Below are 12,792 nucleotides of genomic sequence, written 5' to 3' on the forward strand. Positions count from 1 at the left end.
ATTCACCGACCAACCCTACAGCCTACCAAGCAGTAATTATTTAAGTATTTTGTTTTCTTTTTCAAAATTAAAAAAAATCAAGTAAGTATTATGTTTTTTCTCTTGATTAATTTACTCGTAGTAAATAGAATAATTCCAAGAAATTCATCTCCAAAGTTTGTTGTCCTATGGATCCATCCCAGCAGGAACACACTTCACCCAGGGATGGAGCACGGGTTCTATGGCATTCATATTAAACTCAACCTGGCTTTAACTGCATCTTGTTAAATCTCAGATTATTGTATGTCTATTGAGCTTTTATTCTCTCTCTCCAACAGAAGTGTTTTCACTTCTTAATAGCCTCTTGCAATATGCCTGCTGTGTTAGGGACCCATGTCTTCTGTGCCCGTTCCCTGAGAAGGCAACTCCTGGAAACCAGCCCTGGTCAGGGCTTCTTCCCAGCACATGTGTAGTAAAACATCCTCAGGCCAATCACCCCACTGCACAGGATACTCCTGCTCAGAGTTGCAATCAGGCTTTTCAAACACAACTGTTGCGACAGCTAATATTGAAGGAACTCAGTAGGGTTTAACTGGTGAGCTCGTTAGAAACTGTTGTGTACACCATAAAAGCCATGTTCTTTAATCCTGATTTAACGTTGTTGGGTGGCACCTTTTTGATTAGGTGGTTTCCATAGAGATGTGACTCCATGCATTCAAGGTGGGTCGCTTACTGGAGTCCTTTAAGAGGGAATCATTTTGGAAAAAGTTTTAGAGCCAACACAGAGAGAGACATTTTGGAGATACAGAAAGAAACACCCCTGGAGAAGCTGTTTGAACCAAGAAGCCAAAGGACCAACAAATGCCAGCCACATGCCTTCCCAGCTCAGCCTTTCTTGAGTCAAGGTATCTCTCTATGGATGCCTTACTTTGGACATTTTTTATGGTCTTAGAATTGTAAACTTGTAACTTAATAAATTCTCTTTAAACAAGCCAACATTTCTGGCATAACGCATTTCCAGCAGCATTAATAAACTAAGACCACTTGTAAAGGATTAAATGTATATATTTTTTTACTCTTGTCCTCTTACTCATCTTCTTTTCTTTGTGTTTACCCTGCTTTGTTTTTTCCCCTTTCTCTTGAAGTCCTCTCTCAAAATCAGGGAGAATACGGAATGGAAAAGTTGTCATAAAAAAATGAAACAAGAGCTTGGTTCTGAGATATTGATGGGATGGCTCTGACATATCTATGGGATGGAGTGAAGAGCAGCACACATATTTGTGTTGGTGGTATGAAAACAAGCCTTAGGACTGCACCATGCCTGAAAAGGCACCTCTTTCTTTCTCATATGCAGACTTCTTGATTAATTGATCATTGCTAGCAACACAGAAGCCACAGGGTAAATGAGAAAAAATCCTGAGTGCAATTGGGGAAATAGAGGGAAAGAGGATGTAAACCTCACTGGTGTATTATATGGCCATATCACTTATGTCCATGCTAAAATATGATCCTCTAAAAAACACGACACACATACAGACATACACATGCCCACACTCCAGGATCTTCTCAATCACTGTGGCTTGAGAACTTGTAAACTGATCAAATACTATCCTAGTTATGTATCTTCAAATCAGGAATTTTAAAAAATGGCTAAAACTCTTGCTTATGGAGGAATTAAGCAGAGATTCAGTGATAACCTAGTTTGAGTATGTCCTCCAATCTCAGACATTTAATTTATGAGCTGTGCAATGTTGGGGAAACCATGTGACATCCACAAGCCATATATTTTCTCAGGGCTAAATATGTTAAGACATATATTGGTATAATACTAGCACAAATGTATTAGCGTGGCATTTATGACTGTGCTGAATTGTTGGAAGAAGTTCAAAAACTACATGTTATTAAAATAATAAACTTGTTTTTTATTGCTTTAGTTCTTATCATTCACTCTGTAATGCTGGTGAGGGAGGTAAATATCAACTTCTAACTCATCCTAGGAGAATGAATTGAAACTGTTGAACGAGACCAAAGACAACTGTTCATAATCATGAGATGGTCAGGAAGTGGATGTTTCTCATTCTGACCAATAATTAAACAACCCAGTTAAATGTATCTACAGACCATGTAATCCCATTGGAAAGGAAAACTATAGGGCAAAAAAGGATAGGTTGATTACTCAACTTGAGGTTGTTTTTCTGAGGTTGTCTCAGAAGCTACCTGGTCATCCCTTAGTTGAGAACCCTGGATTCTGACGTATCAAATTTCATGCTATCCCAAGTTTCTATCTATCCTTGTATCAAGGATTAGATTACTGTTAAGCTAATATTCACTATCTTCCTTTCCTCTTTCTTTTCACCATCTCAAAGACATTGGGCTTGGCCCTCTTTCTTGTTTTGTGCAATAAGATATGGGCAGGAATGATATTATTAGTTTCATGCTGAGATCTTAAGAATTTTCCAGTGTTTCCTTCCACTTGCCACTCTGGGGAAAACATCCCCTAGGAAGCTGTGGGTCCAAGAAAAGAAACATGAGAAACAGCCCTGAAGGCAACCTGCAACCTGAAGCTGAACCAGCCCAGCTTATTATCAGACCTATGAGTATGAAATACATGCTTATTGGTGTAAGACACTGATATTTTGTGGCTGGTTGTTATGTGGCATTACTGTAGCAATAGCTGACTAATGTGCCTTGCAGTAAAACATCAATGTAGGTAAAATGAGTAATTATTTTTTTCTATTTTGTATTTTTCCTACATTTTTTTGAGCAGCTCAAATAGCCCACAAACTTCCAATTTCACTATGCCCATTCCTGAAATGTGCTTTATACAGAGTACCATGCCCCCATGCCTCTACAATTCCCACCTGTTCAATCTTTATATGCAAGAGTCAACTAAAATTTTTATCTTCCGTGAGGAACTGCATTCTCTTAATCTTTTCTTCTTCAAGGAGAAGCACTTACTTTTCTATTATCATTTTTCCCTCTTTTGTTTTATTTATCTTCTACAATAAACTACAGCATATTAAGTATGGTCCTATATGTAATATTGGTTACTGTCATGGTCGGGTTCATATATTAACTTGGCCAGGTAGTGGCACCTGTTTGTCTAGTTGGGCAAGTGCTGGCCTGTCTTTTGCTATGAGGACATGTCATAGAATTAAATCATGGTCACATTAGCTACATCCACAGCTGATTCCATTTGTAATCAGCCAAGGGGAGTGTCTTCTTTAATGAGTGATAATTAATCTAATCACTAGAAGTCTTTTAAGGAGGATTCAGGAGAAACAGGCTCTCTTCTGGCTTCTGCTGGTGAGCCTCTCCTGTGGAGTTCGTCCAGACCCTCCATTGGAATTGTCAGCTTCACAGCCTGCCCTACAGATTTTGGACTCTAAGTTCCTGTGTTTATGTGAGACACTTTTATAATTTTATATTTATGAATATTTCCTGTTGATTCTGTTCCTCTAGAGAACCCTAACTATTACAGTTACTATATCCTTTATCATCTGAAAACACTTGGGTTTTCTTGAATGTCAGACAGAATAGGTCTCTCAAACACTTTACATCCAAATTTAAATCAATATACTTCCTCTTCAAATACACTTCTTCTTTGGATATTTCTAACTTAATAGATGTCACCAGCATCCTCTTAGTTTCTCAAGTTGGAAATCTGAGTGATTTTTTATTTCTGCTTCCCTAACCTATTAATCAAATCATGTCTGCCAAACCTTCTAAATATCTAGTTCATCCATCAACCTCTCTCCACTTCCACTGACCTTCTCTTAAATCAGTCCATCACCATTTGTTGCAAAGATTTGGAATTGAGTTTCACTTGTCTTAACCTCCACCAGTCTTGACCATAGGCAATGCAATGTCCCACAGCACCCAAAGAATACATTTTCAAAATACAATTTTGACCATATCATTTGCTGCTTAAAACCTTTCATTGACTTTCCACTGCAGCAGAATGAAATATAAACTTCTTTATGTCTTGCCAGACCCTTTATGGTTTATCCCAGTTTGCTTCTCCAACATTATTTCAAAACCGATCCTTTTTGTACTCTGTGCCTTTGCCAAAGTGAATTTTCTGTAGCTCCCCAAACCCACTACATTCTCTCTTATTTTGTTGTTTGCACATGACATTCTGTCTACTTGGTCCACTAATCTCTCCTCTGCTAACACCCTTCCCTGGGCTCTCTCTTCTTGACCTTTATATTTCAGATCACATAACATGTTTTGTAGAAGTCCCCATGGACATTCTCCCTTCCTTCTTGCTATGACAAGCTTGGATAGATGTCCATTTGTATGTTTCTAACACACCTTGGTCTTTCAGGCTTCCCTGTAGCGCTTAGACTAAATTGTATTTTCTGATTTATTTGTAGCTGACCCTATAGGTGCCCTAACCAAGGGCCATTTCTCCTTCCTACTAGAACCTCAATATAATTAAAATATCCACGTACCTTAGCCACCAGGTACTTAAAAGAAAGTGGGTTGCAGCCCCAGGTCCCATGAAGCACACTTGGTTTTCTAGGTTAATCACAGTGGCACCAGTAGTGATTGGTTTAGACATTGGCATATGATGCAATTCTGGGCCAACAGGGTGTTGCAGGGAAGTCTGCTGGGAGCATCTATCTAGGAAAGATTTTTCTCTATCTTAAAACAAGGCATAAAGAAAAGATTTTTCTTTTTCCACTAGTAATTATTATTTAAGCATGTTATAGTCAGAACTGTGACAGACATCTTGAGATCATAAGGGGACAAACCAAATAAGTCACCAACACTTGAGGCTGATAAAACAGAAAGATGGAAAGCACTCACACCTCTGATAATATCACTGAGTCGCTGAGTAGACTTGGTGCTACCCACCTCAGGTCTGCTTATAGAATAAATCAATTGAGTTATGATTGTCTGTTATTCACAACTGAAAGCTCTCTAACAAAAATGACCAAACTATTTCCTAATTAAATACACTTGTCTATTTTTCTCACTGTTCTGATATCAATAAGAATCTATGTTTGGAGATAGAACTGGAAATGAACTAAGAATTTAAGACATTTTAGTGGCATGGCCTTTTGGTAAGAATTCTATTATTAATGTGGTAACTGATAGAGAATTGGAATCAGCTTTCAAGGAAAAGGTTGTACAAGTCTTATGATTTTTAACAAAGACGAGAAAACTGGATCAGAGAGTAAAATGAAGCTGTACCAGCCAACTGGTATGTTGGCATACTTTTGCCAACAAAGTATGAAATGATCACAGATATCGTATTATATAAAATTCAGAAGCCTCCAGAAATTGACCTAATTCCTTTATTTTCTGCTCCACACTTCACCTTTTCCTTTCTGCCCCACCCCAGCAATCATTTTCACTTCAAAAGCTAAGGCATTGAAAAGAAAAAGGAAAAAAAAAAAAAACAACATAGTCACCTAATCTCTGAAGGAAGATACAAGAAAAGGTCAAGGTGAAATCCAAACCCACAATTATACTAACCTTTGGTGGATTTAAACATTGCACTACCCAGCAGTCTCTTTTGCTTCCTCAGAATTTTTTGTAGGAAACAATAGTTTGAAGAATAGCAACAAAGAGAAATCCTCTATTTTTGGTCTTTGAACCCCTGAAAATTCATGAGTTTAGATTCTAACAGCAGGTAACTATGCCCTGCCTTCATGATTCTGCATGCAATATTAAGTGCTCGGCAAGGAGGACCCATGCAGCAGTCTATTAAACAGCAGCAGCACCCTATGACTTATCCATTAATGAATTCTCCATTTCATGTGGAAATAAATGTTAAGGTAATGACAGCTAATATGAATGGCTAAGATTATTGTTGATCACATTTTTAAAACTTAGTTAACAGTTTAAGCCTTTGCTAGGACTACAAACAGAATTGATTCTAATCTTGCAAAGTAGCTTGTAAAATGAAATAATCTGCATGAGACAGAAGTTCTGTCTTCCTTGAAACTTTCGGAGAAGTTGTATGTAGAGCCATGTAACTATTCATCCAATTTCTCTAATGGTTAGAGGTCTACTCCAGTTTTTTTTTATATCTTATTGAGTCAGTTTTAATAATTTTTAGTTTCATGCTTTTATGTTAAACTTAAAGTTTATGAACAGACAATAACGAAAATACTGCTGCTTTAAAAATGAATAGCTTTCTCCAGTGATTCTAAAGCTACATTGCCTAATATGGTAGCCCGCAGTTACAGCTAGTTATTAAGTACTTGAATTACGGCTAGCCAAAACTGAGATGTGCCAAAAATGTAAAATACACTCTGAATTTTGAAGAATTATTATAAGAAAAAGAATGTAAAATGACTCCTTGAGTTAATATACTGACTACAGGTAGAACTGATGGTATTTTGGATGTGCTGAGTTAAATAGCATATATTCTTAAATTAATTGCATGTGTTCATTTTTATTTTTTAAAATGCGGCTACTAAAAAGTTTAAAATGTCATGAGTGGGGGCAGCCACGGTGCCTCAGCAGGTAGAGTTCTTGCCTGCCATGCCGGAGACATGGGTTCGATTTCCAGTGCCGGCCTATGCAAAAAAAAAAAAAAAAGTCATGTGTGGTATGATTTACGTTTCCACTGTGCAGCCCTGTTGTTGAGTTTAATCTGTTCTAGCTTGCATTCAGCTCTTCTTATAAGGTGTCCCAGTATGGATATTGATATCAAAGACAGTGAATTCTCTATCTGATGGCTCAAATGACCAATTCATGAAACACCCAGGTTTCTAAAAGAGAGAGAGAGTTTATTGTTAGGTACGAAGCAGGTTCAGATGACCTAGCAGCCCCCAAATCTTCCCCTCGCCCGAGTTTAGGGGTTCAGATTTCTTATGGAAGCAAACAAGAGGAGACGAAGTGGTTACCATTACAGCGGTAAGTATACCCACGGCTGAGACTAGCTGTAATAGCTATTACAATATTAAGTATAAATAAGGATGCGACTAGGCTAGATAACCATTAAATAGTAAGTATAAGCAAGGGTGAGAATAGTACAGTTTCAATAATTTCAGGTATTAACTTTGTCTATAATATAGAAAGAAAAAACATCAATATAATGATTCAGCAAACATAATTATTCCTTCAATCTTAATTTCTCGGTTATAATACATACATATGTGTAATCTTGGACACACACCATATTATGATGGAAAAATCACACTCCTAAATTACTGTGTTTGCTTGGAAAAGTCGTAAAGTCATACATTTCTAGGGCTTCATTACTGCAACTATAAAATAAGAGGGTTGCGGAGATGATAACCAAATTCCTTTCAAATTCTCATATATTTAATGTCTTCATAATTTCAATAAATTTCAAAGTCTAGGAACACCCTTAATGTGTAATTCATTTCAGTTTAACAAATCCTTTCAGAAGATCTATCATGTCCCAGGCACAATGATAGGTAATGCAACAACTAAATTTTACAAATAAACATACCTCACTACAATTAGCAATATTCCTTACTCTTGGCAACTGTGAAATATTTATGAAATGAATGCATACATTGTCATTTTTCTCTCTCTCATACTTTAACAGAGAAAAAGAAAACACACACAAGCACATACACAGTCCAAGAAACTGGTTGTGAATGAAATATTAAAATAATTTCTGAAAAATTGAAGTTGTAATGCTTTAGCAGAAACCCAAGAGCCCACAAAACTGAATGGTCTCTGAACCCTGAAGCTAAAAATGACTGGTTCCTTCTGAAAAATAGAAAACTCATTGTGATTCTAAGTAAAGAGCACTCCAATTTTAGCTGCCTTTACCCTCTTTGAGGTTACTGGGTCAATAATTAGCAACCCAGCTCTGGGGATGAACAAAGAAAGAAGATGATGAACAAGTTCAAAGGAACTGCTATAAAAAAGACAATAGCATAAAGCAAAAGAGCACTTGAGGCTTGTCCTATCAAAGGCATTCCTATTAGGCAGGCCAAGAAATGAGAAATTGAAAATTAATAAGCTGAAACCTAGCTGAGAACGCTCACTGAACCAAGTCCACTATTAATGTAATACGTTTTCACCTTCTACTTCAGTGAGGACTTCTAAAATTATTCCAAATGTCTCTGTAAAAAAATGCTTCTCCGGTTTCTTAATAGGGTTCTTAAGCTGTTTTTCAATTTTTCTTTCCAAATGATAAGACAGAGAAATGGGGAAATAGACTGATAAACTGAAAAGAGTATTGGATGAGGTGCCAGAAAATTTGATTTCTAATCTTAGGAATTGTTACATGCCTGCAATGTGAAATTGAAAGAAAAAAAGCTTAATTTTAAAACTTTTTTCATCCAAAAAAATGGGATAAAGACCTATGTGTTGTACAGGTCAGTGAGGGGACCAAATGAGATGACGTTAGGGGAAAATATTTTATAATATATAAATGTTCTACAAATGTAAACACCTACTCATCAGAGGAATCTCTAATGAGCTAGAATCTGGTAATATTACATGCAGTCCTAGACCCAAAAGAGGAGATAAGCAGACACATATATAATAAAATACTATATCTATTATTGAAGATAGCACAATATTAATCAAACAAATATTTAAACGCATGTGGCATAGCAATTAAATGTGCTGTAGGATTTGACGGCTGACCCTGACATTTATCAGTGGTGTGATTTGGAGTGTATTACTTCACTTCTCTATACCTCAGTTTTCACATCTGTAAAATAGGGTTATTGATAACCTCATATGTTTCTTGGGAGGATTAAAGGACTTACTATATATAAAGTGCTAGGATGGTATCTGGCTCACAGTGGGTATTACATATGTAGCTGCTATTCAGGAGAGAATTCTATGACGTTTAAAACCCTAACTAGCATTTGCTTTGACTTGTTTGAAAAATATCAGAGGTTGTAAGCATCACACGTCCATGCTGGGGAAAAAAACAAAGCAACTTCAGCGTGTAATTCAAAAGAGGATAGCTCAGATGAGTCACACTTTTTTAAGGAGTAAAATAGATGGTGAGAAGATACACTCATGTGGGACCTCTGTAATAAATCATGGCCCTCTTTATTTTAATATTTTCTTCAGGCACTGATATGACAGCTGGAAGTGCCTTGTTTTGAAATGTGTTTTTAAAAATTGCTTTCACATCCATTACCTCGTTAGAAGTTCAGGGCAACGCAAGGTCAACAATGAACTTACTTTTACCCTCGCATATCTCTTGGAGGAATCAAGTCAGTTGAATACTTGTGCTTGACTAAATAAAGGTGGGCTCTCCGCCAAATACTTTCTGGCAGCTCCTGAGCTTATTCATCCGTGCCAACTGCAAGAATGGAACCCAGAGGAACTACTTGTCTGCTCTGCAGACCGCTGCTGTCCCTTTATTGTCGTTGGGACCAGACCTTCAGCTGTCAGTTAGTAAGTGGATCATCAATTGCACCTTCTTTGGGAGGAAGGCTATTTGGGGGGATGTTTTTACAAGGAATCCAAGAGTGTGAAGCACAGAAGGAGACCAACAAGTGGCGGATTTACTCTCAGGTTTTCCCATGAGCTAAACCCAGTTGCATCATTCTATTTGTTGGATTTAAAGGTGATTTTTCAGGAGATTACACCTTCTGGAAAGGAAAGTGGCACACTGTTTCTTACCTAATTTGATGAAATGCTATACCGAGATTGCTGATTTAGAGCTCCTGGATAAGGGAAATACGGTTGAAATGGGAGCTGCAGCCAAATGTTACCACAGACGCATTTGCTAGCATTTGCTAGAATGCCCCAAGGCAAAAAGCACTGACATATTTACCTTTTATCTGGATTCAGGTAAATCTAATCAGAGTGCTTGCCTGAGAAAGAAACTGTTCTCGGAAATTAAATTTAGCAGTATTTATCTCTTGCTTAAAATACTTATTGGAATTCTTTCTTAAATATATGGTGATAATGGAATACAGGAAGCACATGCTAACCTTCAATCACTAAACATAGTGTAAAGTCTGAATGAAAGGCATGATTTGGATTAACAATCTTGATAAGACTAAGTATAGAAAATGGATAAAATTGAGCTACATCTGTATTTATTCTAGGACAAAACAAGATAGTTTTACAAATCCTTTCATTACCTGGTTTCTTTGATTTTGTTCCTTTCTCCTATACTTCAAACTTAAAAATTGGAGGATTAAACAAGAATATAAAAGGATGTAAAAATCTTAAGGCAGCCTCTCTCTTTGATTTATTCAACACCATCCATGTAACATCTTAAACAATGCCTAAAACATAGAAGATGATCAGTCATATTTTGTGGAATGATTAAGTGAATATCTGAATATCTGTGGTCATTCTAACCACAAATATTTTTACCTATAGACATAATAGTCCAAATATACAATATCAAATAACGCCAACAGCAGAAATGTTTCCCTTTGCAGGAACATAACACTAAATTATAATGGTACAAATTCAAAAAGTAATCTCCAAGTTAATACACAGCATTATTAAATGAGTCAAAGCCATTCTATAAATAAATAACGCAGTACTTTTCTAAAGGCTGTTGCTATTATGTGTAAACCTCAGGGTGAAAACTGGAGTGCTAATTTAATAAATTTGTCACTTTAATTAATGAACAATATAAACAATTCTTGCAGACCTGTCCAGCCACGTATTACTCTCAAGGACCAAAGGGGACATTACAGCAACAAGAGGTAAAACCAGGAAACGCTTGATTCAACTTTGAAAAGTAATTCTATATTTCCTGATTTTCCCCAAAGGGTAGCATTTTTGCACAATTTGGCAAAGTGAAATATAAAATTCAAATTAACTTTCCTTTGATAAGGGAATATGAGCCTTCTCACTGTTGTGGAATGATTTGGACCCTGTACCCAAACTGCCCCAGTACTCTAGCCACCTCCTCCTGCACCTGGCTCTCTTGCAGAGGCAGGGAACAAGGGTTATTATGCACTCCTGACCCCCCACTAATGCCATTTAAAATATCTAAACTCAGACATTTATACAAATCTCAGACACTTATATGAATCAAAGCCACCATTTTACCTCTCCCTCAGTCTTATCTTCGGAGTCTTAACTCTGTGTAAAAAAATAAAATAAAATAAAAGGAAAATCTTTTCCCTTTTTGTAAAACAAATTTTAAGCATTCAACATCAAGAAGATAAGGTCTTTTTTGTGTGTGTATTTGGTTTCAAGATAAAAGGCCTCTCTCTGTCACTGAAATTACATGTACAGACTAAACTGACCAACTCAGTCATACTGTGGCAGCTACTTAAAAGGCATTGAATGATTTGTTTGTTGGTTGCTTAGTGGCCGTTCACTGTCTATGCTCTATATTTGCCTCCTTGGCCATTCCACTCGCTGCTTAATGTCAGACACCCGTATGTGACCCCTTGATGGATGCCTCTACCCTGAGGAGTCAGCACTTCCTCAATGGAAACACAGCCCAGATCTCAACCATCATTTTCTTGCACCACCCACTGTCCTTTAGGATTTGCCTATCTTCCAATTTTGACAACTCAGTCATCAATGATGCTTCCATCAATTCATTAATTGCAAATTTCAATGATATTATACCTACACAGCATTTCTAGGGGCTGCTTTCTTTCTGATTCCACTGCTAAGAATTTAGTTTATGGTCTCATTTATTTGTAAAATAAAATAATATTTACTTATGTTTTTCCTAGAAAAAATGCTTTCATCTCAGAATGTCAAATGTGTTTTTTTTCCAGAACGATTCTAATAGTCTCCAGGAAAACCCTGTCCAATGGCCACAGATACATGCTTAAACAAAGCCCCTGTCTTCAGAATCCCCACTGCTTCAAAAGCCCCACTGCTTCCATACGAATTTCCCTATTCCTATTTCATCAAGCCCCTCTAGAATTCACTTTACACTTTCAAGTTTCATTTCCTATTATTCCAATAAAGCATAGTCACTCTGGATTACTCAAACCCAGGCCTCCATTTCTTCCCTCCACTGCTTCCATTTGTGTGCTTTGTTTTTTAACTTTTTTTATTGTATAGTATAACATATATGTGAAACAAAGAAAAAGCAATAGTTTTCAAAGCCTCTTCAGTAAGTAGTTAGTTACAGGACAGATCCCAAAGTGTGTCATGGGCTACCATATGATCCTCTCATATTTTTCCTTCTAGCTGCTCCGGAATATAGGAGGCTAGAGGGCATAAATATTTTTTTATCATCACAATCAACTTTTTTCCCTTCTTTTTTGTGAAAAATAACTTATATACAAAAAGGCTATGAATTTTAAAGCACAGCACCACATCAGTTGCAGAACATATTTCAGAGTTTGACATGGGTTACAATTCCACAATTTTAGGTTTTTACTACTAATTGCTCTAAGATACTAGAGACTAAAAGAGCTATCAATTTAATGATTCAGCATTAGTATTCACTTGTTAAGTCCTATCTCCTATGTATAATTCCACCATCACCTTTGATTTTTCTATCCCTCTCTTTAGGGTTGTTTGGGCCATGGAAATTCTAAATTTTTCATACTGGAAGGGTCTGTCACTAATATGGGGTAGGGAGATGGAACTATATGATGCTCTGGAGAGGCTGGGCTAGGTTTCAGAACTTACCTGGACCGGGGACCCATCTGGAGGTTGTAGGTTTTTGGAAAGTTACTCTAGTGCCTGGAACCCTTGTGGACTCTTATATATTGCCCTAGGTGTTCTTTAGGATTGGCTAGAATGGTCCTGGTTGGGGGTTGGCAGGTTATGATAGGTGGCAAGGTCTACCTGAAGCTTGTGTAAGAGCAACCTCCAAAGTAGCCTCTCAGCTCTATTTGAACTCTCTCTGGCACTGACACTTTATTAGTTACACTTCTTTCCCCTTTTTGGTCAGGGTGGAATTATTGA

At 37.0% G+C, this 12,792-nt stretch overlaps 1 protein-coding gene across 20 annotated transcripts in view; it reads right to left on the reverse strand.

The window, feature by feature from the left end:
* The window catches only part of PDE4D (phosphodiesterase 4D), a 1,724,553-nt gene that overhangs the window by 377,290 nt on the left and 1,334,471 nt on the right, over nucleotides 1-12,792 (reverse strand). The window lies entirely within an intron of this gene.

This window comes from Tamandua tetradactyla, chromosome 9, assembly GCF_023851605.1.
Source record: "Tamandua tetradactyla isolate mTamTet1 chromosome 9, mTamTet1.pri, whole genome shotgun sequence".
NCBI classification, from domain to species: Eukaryota; Metazoa; Chordata; class Mammalia; order Pilosa; family Myrmecophagidae; genus Tamandua; species Tamandua tetradactyla.